Source organism: Lithobates pipiens, unplaced genomic scaffold (genome assembly GCF_037356315.1).
Source record: "Lithobates pipiens isolate NorthernLeopardFrog02 unplaced genomic scaffold, aLitPip1_a1.2 Scaffold_157, whole genome shotgun sequence".
Taxonomy (NCBI): Eukaryota; Metazoa; Chordata; class Amphibia; order Anura; family Ranidae; genus Lithobates; species Lithobates pipiens.
In genome coordinates, this window is record NW_027507746.1 from 3618099 (window position 1) to 3635977 (window position 17879).

At 48.4% G+C, this 17879-nt stretch overlaps 1 pseudogene; it reads left to right on the forward strand.

Annotated features, from left to right (window-relative positions):
• Window positions 1-17879, forward strand: part of LOC143981421 (alanine--tRNA ligase, mitochondrial-like) — a 64923-nt pseudogene that overhangs the window by 20166 nt on the left and 26878 nt on the right.

Here is a 17879-nt window from a genome sequence, read left to right on the forward strand (position 1 = left end):
GCCCAACAGGTCTTCTCATCCAACATAAAACATAAACATGGGAAGAAATTCCCACATCTCCATATTAATGGCCATGAGAGGAAGGGGCAAATCCATTTTAATGGCCATGAGGGGAAGGGGCAAATCCATTTTAATGGCCATGAGGGGAAGGGGCAAATCCATTTTAATGTCCATGAGGGGGAGGGGCAAATCCATTTTAATGGCCATGAGGGGAAGGGGCAAATCCATTTTAATGGCCATGAGGGGAATGGGTCAACTCCATAATAATGGCCATGAGGGGAGGGGTCAACTCCATAATAATGGCCATGAGGGGAGGGGTCAACTCCATAATAATGGCCATGAGGGGAAGGGTCAACTTCATAATAATGGCCATGAGGGGAGGGGTCAACTCCATAATAATGATCATGAGGGGAGGGGTCCACTCCATAATAATGGCCATGAGGGGAGGGGTCCACTCCATAATAATGGTCATGAGGGGAGGGGTCAACTCTATAATAATGGCCATGAGGGGAAGGGTCAACTCTATAATAATGGCCATGAGGGGAAGGGTCAACCCTATAATAATGGCCATGAGGGGAATGGGTCAACTCCATAATAATGGCCATGAGGGGAGGGGTCAACTCCATAATAATGGCCATGAGGGGAGGGGTCAACTCCATAATAATGGCCATGAGGGGAGGGGTCCACTCCATAATAATGGCCATGAGGGGAGGGGTCAACTCCATAATAATGGTCATGAGGGGAGGGGTCAACTCTATAATAATGGCCATGAGGGGAAGGGTCAACTCTATAATAATGGCCATGAGGGGAAGGGTCAACCCTATAATAATGGCCATGAGGGGAGGGGTCAACGCCATATTAATGGCCATGAGGGGAGGGGTCCACTCCATAATAATGGTCATGAGGGGAGGGGTCAACTCTATAATAATGGCCATGAGGGGAAGGGTCAACGCCATATTAATGGCCATGAGGGGAGGGGTCCACTCCATAATAATGGTCATGAGGGGAGGGGTCAACTCTATAATAATGGCCAGGAGGGGAAGGGTCAACTCTATAATAATGGCCATGAGGGGAGGGGTCAACTCCATAATAATGGCCATGAGGGGAGGGGTCAACTCCATAATAATGGCCATGAGGGGAGGGGTCCACTCCATAATAATGGTCATGAGGGGAGGGGTCAACTCTATAATAATGGCCATGAGGGGAAGGGTCAACTCTATAATAATGGCCATGAGGGGAAGGGTCAACTCTATAATAATGGCCATGAGGGGAGGGGTCAACTCCATAATAATGGCCATGAGGGGAGGGGTCAACTCCATAATAATGGTCATGAGGGGAGGGGTCAACTCTATAATAATGGCCATGAGGGGAAGGGTCAACCCTATAATAATGGCCATGAGGGGAGGGGTCAACTTCATAATAATGGCCATGAGGGGAGGGGTCAACTCTATAATAATGATCATGAGGGGAGGGGTCCACTCCATAATAATGGCCATGAGGGGAGGGGTCAACTCTATAATAATGATCATGAGGGGAGGGGTCCACTCCATAATAATGGCCATGAGGGGAGGGGTCCACTCTATAATAATGGCCATGAGGGGAGGGGTCAACTCCATAATAATGGTCATGAGGGGAGGGGTCAACACTATAATAATGGCCGTGAGGGGAGGGGTCAACTCCATAATAATGGCCATGAGGGGAGGGGTCAACTCCATAATAATGGTCATGAGGGGAGGGGTCAACTCTATAATAATGGCCATGAGGGGAAGGGTCAACTCTATAATAATGGCCATGAGGGGAAGGGTCCACTCCATAATAATGGCCATGAGGGGAGGGGTCAACTCCATAATAATGGCCATGAGGGGAGGGGTCCACTCCATAATAATGGCCATGAGGGGAGGGGTCCACTCCATAATAATGGCCATGAGGGTGAGGGGTCAACTCAATAATAACGACCATGAGGGTGAGGGGGCAACTCCATATTGATAGCCATGATTCTGGATTGGCCAACCAGCTGATGTAGGTGAGATGGTCAGAGGTCCATAAAACTTTCGGCTATATAGAGTATCTGTTGATTTTGGGTGAATCAATAAAGATTTCATCAGCATAAAAAGGGGCGGGAGCCGCCCAGATTGCTCCACCTTCACACATTGCTGCCCTCATAGTGGAGAAGGTTGGGACACGGGTGTATAAAATATGGAGGACGAGGAGCTCCTAGAGAACATTCCTGATGTAGGAGGACATTGTTCCGGGTCTGATGTCTGACTTTCTTTCTTTCCCTCGGTCAGAGAGGCGGACCGGACTCTGAGACAGCTGCCCCAACACCATGTGGACACGGGGATGGGTCTGGAGAGGTTGGTGACCATCCTTCAAGGGAAACGTTCCAACTACGCCACCGACCTGTTCACCCCCATTCTGGAGGAGATCGAGAGGGTGAGCATTGTGTGTGTGGGGGGGAGGGGTGTCCCTGATGACGATACCCCTAGTGATGGTGTGACCATTGTTTGTGTGTTCCGGGAGAATATACCCCTGGTGGTATTGAACCCCACATTGATATAGGGGGGTTATTGTCACTTCCCCTCACCTACATTCCTGACAGGGGTATTTTTTCACATACAGGGATCCGTGTCTACTGAGAGAGACAGTACAGGAGATACAGGAGTGTACCTGAGGCTGCATAGAGACACCGGGGTCATAGAGGTACTCGGGGTGCTGTGGAGTTATAGGGTGACACGGGATGATCCGGGGTCACTCTTTGAGATAGGATGCTCTGGGGTTTGGGGTGACACGGATGCTGTGGGGAGGGGGGGGTCACTGGTGACACAGAATGATGGGTGATGTAGAAAGCTCTGGGGTCATTGATGACACAGGAGTCACTGGAGATGATGGGGTCCTGCACTGGGCAAGACTTACCTGCACCCTCAGACACCTGTGTGTATCCTGAGTTCCTCCATGTCTCGTGACTCCTCCATGCAGTCTAGTAGCCCCCCAGGACCTAGTCCCCCTGAATCCTGCCTCTCAGTACCCAGCCCCCCAGTACCCATCCCCTCAGTACCCTACTTCTCAATACCCAACCCCCCCAGTACTCTGTCTCCCAGTAGCCAGCACCTCCGTATCAAACCCCAACCCCTCACTAACCAACCTCTCAGTAACCCAACCCCTCAGTACCCAGCCCCCCAGTACCCTACTTTTCAGTACCCAACTCCTCAGTAACCCAACCCCTCAGTACCCAGCCCTCCAGTATTCTACTTCTTGGTACCCAGCCCTTCAATATCCAACCCTTCAATATCCAACCCTTCAATATCCAACCCTTCAATATCCAACCCTTCAGTACCCAGCCCCTCAATATCCAACCCTTCAGTACCCAGCCCCTCAATATCCAACCCTTCAGTACCTAGCCCCTCAATATCCAACTCTTCAGTACCCAGCCCCTCAATATCCAACCCTTCAGTACCTAGCCCCTCAATATCCAACCCTTCAATATCCAACCCTTCAGTACCCAGCCCCTCAATATCCAACCCTTCAGTACCCAGCCCCTCAATATCCAACCCTTCAGTACCCAGCCCCTCAATATCCAACCCTTCAGTACCCAGCCTCTCAATATCCAACCCTTCAGTACCCAGCTCCTCAATATCCAACCCTTCAGTACCCAGCCCCTCAATATCCAACCCTTCAGTACCCAGCCCCTCAATATCCAACCCTTCAGTACCCAGCCCCCCAGTACCCTACTTTTCAGTAACCAACCTCTCAGTACCCAGCCCCCCAGTACCCTACTTTTCAGTACCCAACTCCTCAGTACCCAGCCCCTCCAGTATCCTACGTCTTGGTACCCAGCCCCCCAGTATCCTACATCTCAGTACCAAACCCCTCAGTAACCCAACCCCTCAGTACCCAGTCCCCCCCCAGTATCCTACTTCTTGGTACCCAGCTCTTCAATATCCAGCCCCTCAGTACCCAACCCCCCAGTATCCTACTTCTTGGTCCCCAGCCCCTCAGTCCCCAGCCCCTCAATATCCAACCCCTCAGTACCCAACCCCCCACTATCCTACGTCTTGGTACCCAGCCCCTCAATATCCAACCCCTCAGTACCCAGCCCCTCAGTACCCAGCCCCTCAGTACCCAGCCCCTCAGTACCCAACCCCTTAGTACCCAATCCCTCAGTACCAAACGCCTCAATATCCAAACCCCTCAATATCCAACTCCTCAGTACCCAACCCCTGGGCATCTTGTGTCACCCAGTGACCTCACAGCACCCTGTGTCTTCCAATAACCCCAGAACATCTTGTACCATCCTGTGATTCCAATGTGCCCTGAGTGCCTCTGTGACCCCGGTGTCTCCATGCAGCGTTGGGTTTGCCCCTGTCATTCAGGTGATTATCTAATCAGTTTTTAAAATTATCGATGACCCCCGCTGAGACCACCGCCTGTGGAAGGGAATTCCACATCCTTGCTGCTCTTACACTAAAGAACCCTCTACATAGTTGAAGGTCAAACCTCTTTTCTTCTAATTTTAATGAGTGGCCCTTCTGCAAAAAAGTTTTCTCCCTATTGTGGGGTTACCAGTACGGTATTTATATATTGTGGGGTCACCAGTATGGTATTTATATATTGTGGGGTCACCAGTCCGGTATTTATATATTGTGGGGTCACCAGTCCGGTATTTGTATATTGTGGGGTCCCCAGTCCGGTATTTATATATTGTGGGGTCCCCAGTCCGGTATTTATATATTGTGGGGTCACCAGTCCGGTATTTATATATTGTGGGGTCACCAGTCCGGTATTTGTATATTGTGGGGTCACCAGTCCAGTATTTGTATATTGTGGGGTCACCAGTCCGGTATTTGTATATTGTGGGGTCACCAGTCTGGTATTTGTATATTGTGGGGTCACCAGTCCGGTATTTGTATATTGTGGGGTCACCAGTCCAGTATTTGTATATTGTGGGGTCACCAGTCCGGTATTTATATATTGTGGGGTCACCAGTCCGGTAGTTGTGTATTGTGGGGTCACCAGTCCGGTATTTGTGTATTGTGGCGTCACCAGTCCGGTATTTATATATTGTGGGGCCATCAGTATGGTATTGCACCCTTACATTTCTTGTTGCATTCTTTGTGAAGTTGGAATACTGATGATCTTTCAACCCTGTATTTTTAGAAGGCCTTCTCCTTTTCTTTTATATGCATTTTTACATTGGAGCCATCCAGGACTTTTGTTCGCTCTTTTAAATTTTTATTTACCAATGGGATGCATTGGCTAATGCCCTTAAAGCAAACCCATGTCTCCTCCATGTTCTTTGTTCCTAAGAACACTGGGGGTCCTAGTAGATGATGGGCTCAGCAATGCCAAGCTGCTGCTAACAAAGCAAACAGAATATTGGCATTAAAAAGGATCAACTCCAGAGACAAAAGGATAATTCTCCCCTCTACAAGACTCTGGTCCGGCCGCACCTGGAGTATACTGTCCAGTTCTGGGCACCAGTCCTCAGGAAGGATGTACTGGAAATGGAGCGACTACAAAGAAGGGCAACAAAGCTAATAAAGGGTCTGGAGGATATTAGATATGAGGAAAGGTTGTGAGCTCTGAACTTATTCTCTCTGGAGAAGAGACGCCTGAGAGGGGATATGATTTCATTATATAAATACCGGACTGGAGACCCCACAATATACAAATACCGGACTGGTGACCCCCCAATATATAAATACCGGACTGGTGACGCCACAATATATACAGGACTGGTGACCTCACAATATATAAATACCGGACTGGTGACGCCACAATATATACAGGACTGGTGACCCCACAATATATAAATACCGGACTGGTGACCCCACAATATATAAATACCGGACTGGTGACCCCACAATATATAAATACCGGACTGGTGACCCCACAATATAAAAATACCGGACTGGTGACCCCACAATGTATAAATACCGGACTGGTAACCCCACAATGTATAAATACTGGACTGGTGACCCCACAATATATAAATACCGGACTGGTGACCCCACAATAGGGAGAAAACTTTTTTGTGGAAGGGAGTTTAACAAGACTCGTAGCCACTCATTAAAATCAGAAGAAAAGAGGATTAACCTTAAACTATGTAGAGGGTTCTTTACTGTAAGAGTGACAAGGATGTGGAGTTCCCTTCCACAGGTGGTGGTCTCAGCATTGATAGTTTCAAGTAACTGTTAAATAAGCACCTGAACGATCGCAACATACATGATATACAATGTAACACTGACATATAATCACACAACATACATGATATACAATGTAACACTGACATATAATCACACACATAGGTTGTATCTTTTGAACCTCACCTACTATGTAACATCCAGTGACTCCACCCACCTCCGTCAATGACAGAGAAAATCAATTTATCATACATATTCTATTCTTTATGACGTATCGTATTCTTTATAAATGTCAGACATGTGATGTAGTGGAGGGTGTGGGTGACATTGATGTCTGTGTGATTCCTGGGCAGGGCTCGCAGGCTCCTCCCTATGGGGGGCGGCTGGGCAAAGCGGACACCAATCACGTGGACATGGCTTACCGGGTGGTGGCGGATCACATCAGGACCCTCTCTGTGTGCATCGCTGACGGGGTGTACCCGGGCATGGCCGGAGCAGAGTGAGTACCCCAAATTATCAATACTTTGTATATCTGGGATCGGGATATACAGTATGTGACAAAAGTAAGTACACCCCTCAGTGACATTCCTTCTCTCTTTTCATGAGACAACACTGAAGAAATGACACTTGTCTACAATGTAAAGTAGTGAGTGTACAGCTTGTATAACAGTGTAAATTTCCTGTCCCCTCAAAATAACTCAACACACAGCCATTAATGTCTAAACCGCTGGCAACAAAAGTCAGTACACCCCTAAGTGAAAATCTCCAAATTGGGCCCAATTAGCCATTTTCCCTCCGCCGGTGTCATGTGACTCGTTAGTGTTACAAGGTCTCAGGTGTGAATGGGGAGCAGGTGTGTTAAATTTGGTGTTATCACTCTCACTCTCTCATACTGGTCACTGGAAGTTCAACATGGCGCCTCATGGCAAAGAACTCTCTGAGGATCTGAAGATAAGAATTGTTTCTCTACATAAAGATGGCCTAGGCTATAAGAAGATTGCCAAGACCCTGAGACTGAGCTGCAGCACAATGGCCAAGACCATACAGCGGTATAACAGGACAGGTTCCCCTCAGAACAGGCCTCGCCATGGTCCACCAAAGAAGTTGAGGTCACGTGCTCAGCGTCATATCCAGAGGTTGTCTTTGGGAAATAGACGTATGAGTGCTGCCAGCATTGCTGCAGAGGTTGTAGGGGTGGGGGGTCAGCCTGTCAGTGCTCAGACCATACGCCGTACACTGCATCAAATTGGTCTGCATGGCTGTCATCCCAGAAGGAAGCCTCTTCTAAAGATGATGCACAAGAAAAGACCACAAACAGTTTGCTGAAGACAAGCAGACTAAGGAGATGGATTACTGGAACCATGTCCTGTGGTCTGATGAGACAAGATAAAGGTATTTGGTGTCAGATGGTGACAAGTGTGTGTGGGGGCAACCAGGTGAGGAGGACAAAGACAAGTGTGTCTTGTCTACAGTCAGGCATGGTGGTGGGGGTGTCATGGTCTGGGGCTGCATGAGTGCTGCCGGCACTGGGGGGCTACAGATCATTGAGGGGACCATGAATGCCAACATGTACTGTGACATACTGAAGCAGAGCATGATCCCCTCCCTTCAGAGACTGGGCCGCAGGGCAGTATTCCAACATGATAACCACCCCAAACACACCTCCAACACCACCACTGCCTTGCTAAAGAAGCTGAGGGTAAAGGTGATGGACTGGCCAAGCATGTCTCCAGACCTAAACCCTATTGATCATCTGTGGGACATCCTCAAACGGAAGATGGAGGAGGGGAAGGTCTCCAACATCCACCAGATCTGTGATGTCATCATGGGGGAGGGGAAGAGGACTCCAGTGGTGACCTGTGAAGCTCTGGTGACCTCCATGCCCAAGAGGGTGAAGGCAGTGCTGGAAAATAATGGCGGCCACACAAAATATTGACACTTTGGGGCCCAATTTGGAGATTTTCACTTAGGGGTGTACTGACTTTTGTTGCCAGCAGTTTAGACATTAATGGCTGTGTGTTGAGTTATTTTGAGGGGACAGGAAATTTACACTGTTATACAAGCTGTACACTCACTACTTTACATTGTAGACAAGTGTCATTTCTTCAGTGTTGTCACAGGAAAAGAGAGAAGACATGTGACTGAGGGGTGTACTTACTTTTGTCAGATACTGTAGTAATGGATACATTTATTTATTACATTGATTTGTTTGTATCTCTGTGATTGGATCAGGATATGATAATAGATACATTGGTAACACAATTTGGCGAATTCGATCCTATGATGAAAAGTAATGTCTGTGATGTAATCATCATGTGATGCACACAGTGCCTGGAAAAAGTATTCACACCCCCTGACATTTCCCACGTTTTGTTACAACCAGAACCATAAATGTATTTTATTGGGATTTTATGTGATGGACCAACACAAAGTATCACATAATTGTGAAGTGGAAGGAAAATGATACAAATAAATCTGTGAAAAGTGTGGGGGGAGGGGGATTTGTATGGCGCCCCCCGGAGTCAATACTTTGTAGAACCCCCTTTCTCTACAACTCTTTTTGGGGGTGTCTCTACCAGCTTTGCACATCTAGAGAGGACATTTCTGCCCATTCTTCTTCTTTGTAAAATATCTCAAGCTCTGTCAGATTGGATGGAGAGCGTCTGTGATCAGCAATTTTCAAGCCTTGCCACATATTCTCAATGGGATTTAGGTCTGGACTGGGCCATTCTAACACATGAATATGCTTTGATGTAAACCATTCCATTGTAGCCCTGGCTGGATGTTTCGGGTCGTTGTCCTGCTGGAAGGGGAACCTCCGCCCCGGTCTCAAGTCTTCTGCCGACTCTAACAGGTTTTCTTCTAAGATTGTCCTGTATTTGTCTCCATCCATCTTCCCATCAACTCTGAGCAGCTTCCCTTTCCCTGCTGAAGAAAACCATCCCCACCACATGATGCTGCCACCACGTCTCACGGTGGGGATGGTGTGTTCAGGGGGATGGGCGGTGTTAGTTTTCCCCACACATAGCGTTTTGCTTTTAGGCCATAAAGTAGAATTTTGGTCTCCTCTGACCAGATCACCTTCTTCCACATGTTTGCTGCCCCCTCCCCCACATGGCTTCTCACAAACTACAAACAGGACTTCTTATGACTTTCTTTCTCCAATGTCTTTCTTCTTGTCACTCTTCCATAAAGGGCAGATTTGTGGAGAGACGACTAATAGTTGTCCTGTGGACAGATTCTCTCCCCTGAGCTGTGGATCTCTGCAGCTCCTCCAGAGTTACCATGGACCTCTTGGCTCTTCTCCGATGAATGCTCTCCTTGCCCGGCCCGGTTTAGGTGGACGGTCATGTCTTGGTAGGTTTGCGGTTGTGCCATGCTCTTTCCATTCTCCGATGATGGATTGAACAGAACTCCGTAAGATGGTCAAAGCTTGGGAGATTTTATTATAACCCAACCCTGCTTTATACTTCTCCACAACTTCATCCCTGACCTGTCTGGTGTGTTCCTTGGCCTTCATGATGCTGTTTGTTCACTAAGGTTCTCTAATAAACCTCCGAGGGCTTCACAGAACAGCTGTATTTATACAGAGATTAAATGACACACAGTAGGACTCTATTTACTAATTTGGTGACTTCTGAGGGCAATTGGTTTCTCTAGATTTTAGTTAGGGGTATCAGAGTAAAGGGGGCTGAATACAAATGCCCCTCCCCCACACACACTTTTCACATATTTATTTGTATCATTTATCATTTTCCTTCCACTTCACAATTATGTGACACTTTGTGTTGGTCTATCACATAAAATCCCAATAAACTATATTTACGTTTTTGGTTGTAACATGAAAAAATGTTGGGAAATGTCAAGGGTCAAGGGGTATGAATACTTTTTCAAGGCATTGTATAACGACCCTGTGATGTAACTGTAACGATCCTGTAATGTAACGATCCTGTAATGTAACGACCCTGTAATGTAACGATCCTGTAATGTAACGACCCTGTAATGTAACGATCCTGTAATGTAACGATCCTGTAATGTAACGATCCTGTAATGTAACGACCCTGTAATGACCCTGTAATGTAACGACCCTGTAATGTAACGACCCTGTAATGTAACGACCCTGTAATGTAACGACCCTGTAATGTAACGACCCTGTAATGTAACAATCCGGTGATGTAATTATCCTGTGGTGAGAAGTAAAATGACATTCCGTCTCCCCATCCAGGCTCCAGCCGTCCGCTTCTCTTCTGAGATCCTCCGAGCCCCCCCTGGCTTCCTGTCCACCTTGGTGCCCAGCGTGGTGGAGATCCTGGTGAGTACGGTGTCATCCATTCCTCATATATATGGGATTCCTTACTACATTATAGGATGGAGACTCGGCTCCTTGCACAGATAGAAAGGGTTGCAAGGGCTGGGATAGTGATAATAATGGGGGATGGTAACTACCTGGAAATTGACTGGGGTAATGGCACTGCTGGAACAGTTACAGGGCAAAAATGTATAAACCTATTACAGGACAATTTTATGGTCCAGTTTATTGAGGCCCCAACTAGGAATGATGCTCTGTTGGACCTGGTAATCTCAAACCATGCAGAACGTATTACTAATGGAACACCTGGGTAGCAGTGACCATAACATGATTTCATTTGATGTTAGCTGTAAGCAAAAATCACATACGGGAAAGATAAAAACACTTAACTTCAAGAGAGCTAATTTTCCAAGGATGAGGGCTGCTCTCCAGGACTTAGACTGGGAGAGAATATTGGCATCAATGGGCACAGAACAGAAATGGGAATTCTTCATAAAGACGGTATGTGATCTCACTGCAAAGTATATTCCCATGGGCAAGAAGTTTAAAAGGCTAAAAATAATAAAACCGATGTGGCTCACGGCCAAAGTTAAAAAAAGCTATAAACTATAAGAAAAGAACGTTTAAAAAAAAATATAAAAATGAAGGAACACTATCATCGTTTAAATGCTACAAAGAATATAACCGAATATGTAAAAAGGAAATCAAGGATGCAAAAATTCTAAATGAAAGACAGATTGCAAAAGACAGTAGGACAAACCCCAAAAAATTATTCAAATATATTAATAGTAAAAAGGTCAAGTCTGAGCATGTAGCCCCTTTACACAATAATCTGGAGTGGGTGACTGGGGACAAAGAGAAGGCTAACTTATTAAATACTTTCTTCAGCTCTGTGTATACAAAGGAGCATGGGGGAGCTCATGTCCATAATGGGGGTGGTAGTGACGCAGCCCCCAAATGATCCACAATGGCTCAAAAGTGATATGGTCCAGAAATATTTGGACAGAATAAAGGTGGAGAAAGCACCTGGCCCTGATGGCATCCACCCACGGATCCTAAAAGTATTGAGCTCTGTAATTTCAAAGCCATTGTATCTAATTTTTAGGGACTCGTTAATGACGGGAATAGTCCCACTGGATTGGTGCAGGGCCAATGTGGTGCCCATATTTAAAAAGGGAAAAAAGTCTTTACCAAGTAACTATAGACCTGTTAGTTTAACTTCTATAGTTGGGAAGATACTGGAGGGATTAATAAAAGACCACATAGACGAGTTCTTGCAGGAAAAAAATATTCTAAGCAACAGACCGCATGGATTCATGAAAGACAGAAGTTGCCAGACAAACCTGATTTCTTTTTATGAAGAGGTGAGTAAAACCTTGGACAGAGTGGTGGTGGACGTGGTATACTTGGACAGAGGGGTGGCAGTGGACGTGGTATACTTGGACAGAGGGGTGGTGGTGGACGTGGTATACTTGGACAGAGGGGTGGCGGTGGACGTGGTGTACTTGGACAGAGGGGTGGTGGTGGACGTGGTATACTTGGACAGAGGGGTGGTGGTGGACGTGGTATACTTGGACAGAGGGGTGGTGGTGGACGTGGTATACTTGGACAGAGGGGGTGGTGGTGGACGTGGTGTACTTGGACAGAGGGGTGGTGGTGGACGTGGTGTACTTGGACAGAGGGGTGGCGGTGGACGTGGTGTACTTGGAGAGAGGGGTGGCGGTGGACGTGGTGTACTTGGACAGAGGGGTGGCTGTGGACTTGGTATACTTGGACAGAGAGGTGGACGTGGTGTACTTGGAGAGAGGGGTGGCGGTGGACGTGGTGTACTTGGAAAGAGGGGTGGCAGTGGACGTGGTGTACTTGGACAGAGGGGTGGCTGTGGACGTGGTATACTTGGACAGAGGGATGGCGGTGGACGTGGTATACTTGGACAGAGGGGTGGTGGTGGACGTGGTGTACTTGGACAGAGGGGTGGCGGTGGACGTGGTGTACTTGGACAGAGGGGTGGCTGTGTACTAGGAGACAGTTCCCCACACGTGGCTATTGTGTAAGGTAAAGTCTTATGGTTTTTGGCAAGATCTGTAAATTAATAGAAAACTGGTTAACAAAAAGAATTCAGAGAGTCGTGATTAATGATTTTTACTCTGAATGGTCTAAGGTTATTGGTGGGGGTACCCCAAGGTTCAGTGTTAGTGGGGTACCGCAAGGTTCAGTGTTAGTGGGGGTACCCCAAGGTTCAGAGATTTTTTGTGGGGGTACCCCAAGGTTCAGTGTTAGTGGTGTACCCCAAGGTTCAGTATTAGTGGGGGTACCCTAAGGTTCAGTGTTAGTGGGGGTACCCCAAGGTTCAGTGTTAGTGGGGTACCCCAAGGTTCAGTGTTAGTGGGGTAAATAATGTTATTAGTGGGAGTAGTGTGTATATATATATATATAAAATCTTCTATGTATGTAAATAGTGAAATTATATAAGATTCTCATGTCTGTGAAAGTATATACTGTTATAAGCTCATAAGCATTTCTTGGGAGAGCTCACATATGGCAATAATTAGTTGGTTTGTTTCACCTCCCCCATCTGTGAGAAGGAAGGATTCACATACTTTAAGATGTAAAAGTTCAATGTGTTAGTTAAGAGATACGTCCTTTTATATTACAATATTTATTGATTAGGATATTAATAAGAACATTGTGTTTTTAAATGAATATAATATACATACTGATATATGTAATATTTGATTTAGAAGTTAAAGTAAATGTATATATTGTATATGATAAATGGTTTTACATACATCTCTTGGCCCACTCCTCAGGAATGTCACAGTTTAGTGACAGAATAACCCCCACCCTTGCAGGAGAGGTGGGGGGGGAAAGATCTGTCTGGAGAAAGCCTGCAATTTTCTGTAGGACTACAAGTCCATTAAGAACCTTTCCTTTTTAGGAAGGAGGGGTCAGATTTTAGGAGAAGGTGGGGGCTGAATTTAGGAGTAAAAATCTAGTGATAGAGAGTTTTGGGAGACACTCACACCAGGAGGACATTCCTGCCACATCTACACACAGACACCTCTGATTCAATCTTCATCTTAAGAATATTATACATTATTATTAATGACATTCTATACTTTGATATTGTTCTTCTAATATTTTGCTATTTTTTATTATTAAATCAATTTTTGAGTTTTTACACGAGAACTAAACTGACTTTCTTGGAACTTTCCTCATCAATATGAATTATTAAAATATCGATATTAATACCGTAAAAACGAGAATTCAACAGACTGATATTTATAGGTAAAGGGAATCCGGGGAATATCTGATTGGGGGAGGAATTTTTCCCCTGCTGTAGTAAATTGGATCATGCTCTGCTGTTTTTTTTACCTTCTTCTGAATCGTGTTCTCTAGTAATGGGGGGTGTGTTCTCTAATAATGGGGGGTGTGTTCTCTAGTAATGGGGGGGTGTTCTCTAGTAATGAGGGGGGTGTTCTCTAGTAATGAGGGGTGTGTTCTCTAGTAATGTGGGGCGTGTTCTCTAGTAATGGGGGGTGTGTTCTTTAGTAATGGGGGGTGTGTTCTCTAATAATGGGGGGTGTGTTCTCTAATAATGGGGGGTGTGTTCTCTAATAATGGGGGTGTGTTCTCTAATAATGGGGGTGTGTTCTCTAGTAATGGGGGGCGTGTTCTCTAGTAATGAGGGGTGTGTTCTCTAGTAACGTGGGGCGTGTTCTCTAGTAATGGGGGTGTGTTCTCTAATAATGGGGGGTGTGTTCTCTAATAATGGGGGGGTGTTCTCTAGTAATGGGGGGTGTGTTCTCTAATAATTGGGGGTGTGTTCTCTAGTAATGGGGGGGGTGTTCTCTAGTAATGTGGGGCGTGTTCTCTAGTAATGAGGGGTGTGTTCTCTAGTAATGGGGGTGTGTTCTTTAGTAATGGGGGGTGTTCTCTAGTAATGGGGGGTGTGTTCTCTAGTAATGGGGGGTGTGTTCCCTAGTAATGGGGGGTGTGTTCTCTAGTAATGGGGGTGTGTTCTCTAGTAATGTGGGGCGTGTTCTCTAGTAATGGGGGGCGTGTTCTCTAGTAGTGGAGGGTGTGTTCTCTAGTAATGGGGGGTGTGTTCTCTAGTAACGTGGGGCGTGTTCTCTAGTAATGGGGGTGTGTTCTCTAATAATGGGGGGTGTGTTCTCTAATAATGGGGGGGTGTTCTCTAGTAATGGGGGGTGTGTTCTCTAATAATTGGGGGTGTGTTCTCTAGTAATGGGGGGGGTGTTCTCTAGTAATGTGGGGCGTGTTCTCTAGTAATGAGGGGTGTGTTCTCTAGTAATGGGGGTGTGTTCTTTAGTAATGGGGGGTGTTCTCTAGTAATGGGGGGTGTGTTCTCTAGTAATGGGGGGTGTGTTCCCTAGTAATGGGGGGTGTGTTCTCTAGTAATGGGGGTGTGTTCTCTAGTAATGTGGGGCGTGTTCTCTAGTAATGGGGGGCGTGTTCTCTAGTAGTGGAGGGTGTGTTCCCTAGTAATGGGGGGTGTGTTCTCTAGTAATGGGGGGTGTGTTCTCTAGTAATGGGGGGTGTGTTCTGTAGTAATGGGGGATGTGTTCTCTAGTAATGGGGGGTGTGTTCTCTAGTAATGGGGGGTGTGTTCTCTAGTAATGGGGGTGTTCTCTGTGTTTTGTAGGGTAATGCGTATCCTGAACTGCACAGGGAGAAGTCGCAGGTAAGTCACTATCATGAGATGTCGATTATTAGGGGGCGTCCTCCTTCCCAGCATGCTCTGCACACCATGGCTCGGTATTCTTATTGTAAAAGTTTCTGTTCAGCCTGTCAGTTTCCCCCACCCCCAGAAAACAGATCACCCCCCAGTATAAATGGGAGAGGTATGCAGGGGATCAACTCTCCTCTGTCCCTCAGAACACAGCCAATCAATATACAGCCCTTCAGTGCTCAGCCCCTCAATGCCCATCCTTGAAATATCCAGCCAATCAGTGCCTAACTCATCAGTATCCCGACCCTCCGTGCCCAATCCCTCCGTTTTCAGCCCTTCAGTACCTAGCACATCGCTGCCCGTTCCTTCAGTTCCCAGTCTCCTGGTAACTCTGTACCCAGCCCCTCAGTACCATCTCCTGGCACCCAGCCCCTCAGTACCATCTCCTGGCACCCAGCCCCTCAGTACCATCTCCTGGCACCCATCCTCCTCCAGGTCTGTTTCCTTCTGAACAGGGAGAGGAAACCTCTGAGACTGGTCATGGTAGATCTATTGGTCTACATCCTCCTTTGCTTTTAATGCCTGCTGAACATTAGCACACCAATTGTACCCAATCAGGGGAGGCTCTAGCTGTGTGCTGGAGTACCTGAGCTTGCTGTGTGCTGAGGCTGTGTGCTGAAGTACCTGAGCTAGCTGTTCCTCATGGGCGGGCCATAGAGCTGCTCCCTTCTCTGCAGTGACACCCAGAGGCTGTGTGCTGAAGTACCTGAGCTAGGTGTTCCTCGTGGGTGGTCCATAGAGCTTCTCCCTTCTCTACAGTGACACCCAGAGGCTGTGCGCTGAAGTACCTGAGCTAGCTGTTCCTCGTGGGTGGTCCATAGAGCTTCTCCCTTCTCTACAGTGACACCCAGAGGCTGTGCGCTGAAGTACCTGAGCTAGCTGTTCCTCGTGGGTGGGCCATAGAGCTTCTCCCTTCTCTACAGTGTCACCTAGAGGCTGTGTGCTGAAGTATCTGAGTTAGGTGCTAAGTAATGGAGAGATTTATTTCCTTTCAGATTATGAGAATCCTGGATGAGAACGAAGAGGCATTTTTAACTTCCCTCCAGCGGGGGCGCCGTATCATAGAGCGCACACTACAGCAGGAAGGTGCCGGTAAAATATTTCCCAGTAAGTGTCAGCAGCCACCCTGTGATGTCATGATACAAGCCGGATATGAAATATATATTGTACAGATGTAGGAGGTCCATATCCATGGAGAGAAGGATAGTCCTGGTGATTGTAGGAGCGTACCTGAGAGTAGAGAGGCAGCAGAGGGCGCGGATGGGGTGGAGAGGCAGCAGAGGGAACGGATGGGGTGGAGAGGCAGCAGAGGGCGCGGATGGGGTGGAGAGGCAGCAGAGGGCACGGATGGGGTAGAATGGCAGCAGAGGGTACGGATGGGGTGGAGAGGCAGCAGAGGGCACGGATGGGGTGGAGAGGCAGTAGAGGGCGCGGATGGGGTAGAGAGGCAGCAGAGGGCGCGGATGGGGTAGAATGGCAGCAGAGGGTACGGATGGGGTGGAGAGGCAGCAGAGGGCACGGATGGGGTGGAGAGGCAGCAGAGGGCACGGATGGGGTGGAGAGGCAGTAGAGGGCGCGGATGGGGTAGAGAGGCAGCAGAGGGCGCGGATGGGGTAGAATGGCAGCAGAGGGTACGGATGGGGTGGAGAGGCAGCAGAGGGCACGGATGGGGTGGAGAGGCAGCAGAGGGCGCGGATGGGGTAGAGAGGCAGCAAAGGGCGCGGATGGGGTAGAATGGCAGCAGAGGGCACGGATGGGGTAGAGAGGCAGCAGAGGGCGCGGATGGGGTAGAGAGGCAGCAGAGGGCGCGGATGGGGTAGAGAGGCAGCAGAGGGCACGGATGCGGTAGAGAGGCAGCAGAGGGCACGGATGGGGTAGAGAGGCAGCAGAGGGCACGAATGGGGTAGAGAGGCAGCAGAGGGCATGGATGAGGTGGAGAGGCAGCAGAGGGCACGAATGGGATAGAGAGGCAACAAGGGGCACGGATGGGGTGGAGAGGCAGCAAAGGGCACGGATGGGGTGGAGAGGCAGCAGAGGGCACGGATGGGGTAGAGAGGCAGCAGAGGGTACCGATGCGGTAGAGAGGCAGCAAAGGGCACGGATGGGGTGGAGAGGCAGCAGAGGGCACGGATGGGGTGGAGAGGCAGCAGAGGGCAAGGATGGGGTGGAGAGGCAGCAGAGGGCACGGATGGGGTGGAGAGGCAGCAGAGGGCACGGATGGGGTGGAGAGGCAGCAGAGGGCACGGATGGGGTGGAGAGGCAGCAGAGGGCACGAATGGGGTGGAGAGGCAGCAGAGGGGTAGAGAGGCAGCAGAGGGCACGAATGGGGTAGAGAGGCAACAAAGGGCACGAATGGGGTGGAGGGGCAGCAGAGGGCAAGGATGGGGTGGAGAGGCAGCAGAGGGCACGGATGGGGTGGAGAGGCAGCAGAGGGCACGGATGGGGTGGAGAGGCAGCAGAGGGCACGGATGGGGTGGAGAGGCAGCAGAGGGCACGGATGGGGTGGAGAGGCAGCAGAGGGCACGAATGGGGTAGAGAGGCAGCAGAGGGCACGAATGGGGTAGAGAGGCAGCAGAGGGCACGGATGGGGTGGAGAGGCAGCAAAGGGCACGGATGGGGTGGAGAGGCAGCAAAGGGAACGGATGGGGTAGAGAGGCAGCAGAGGGTACGGATGGGG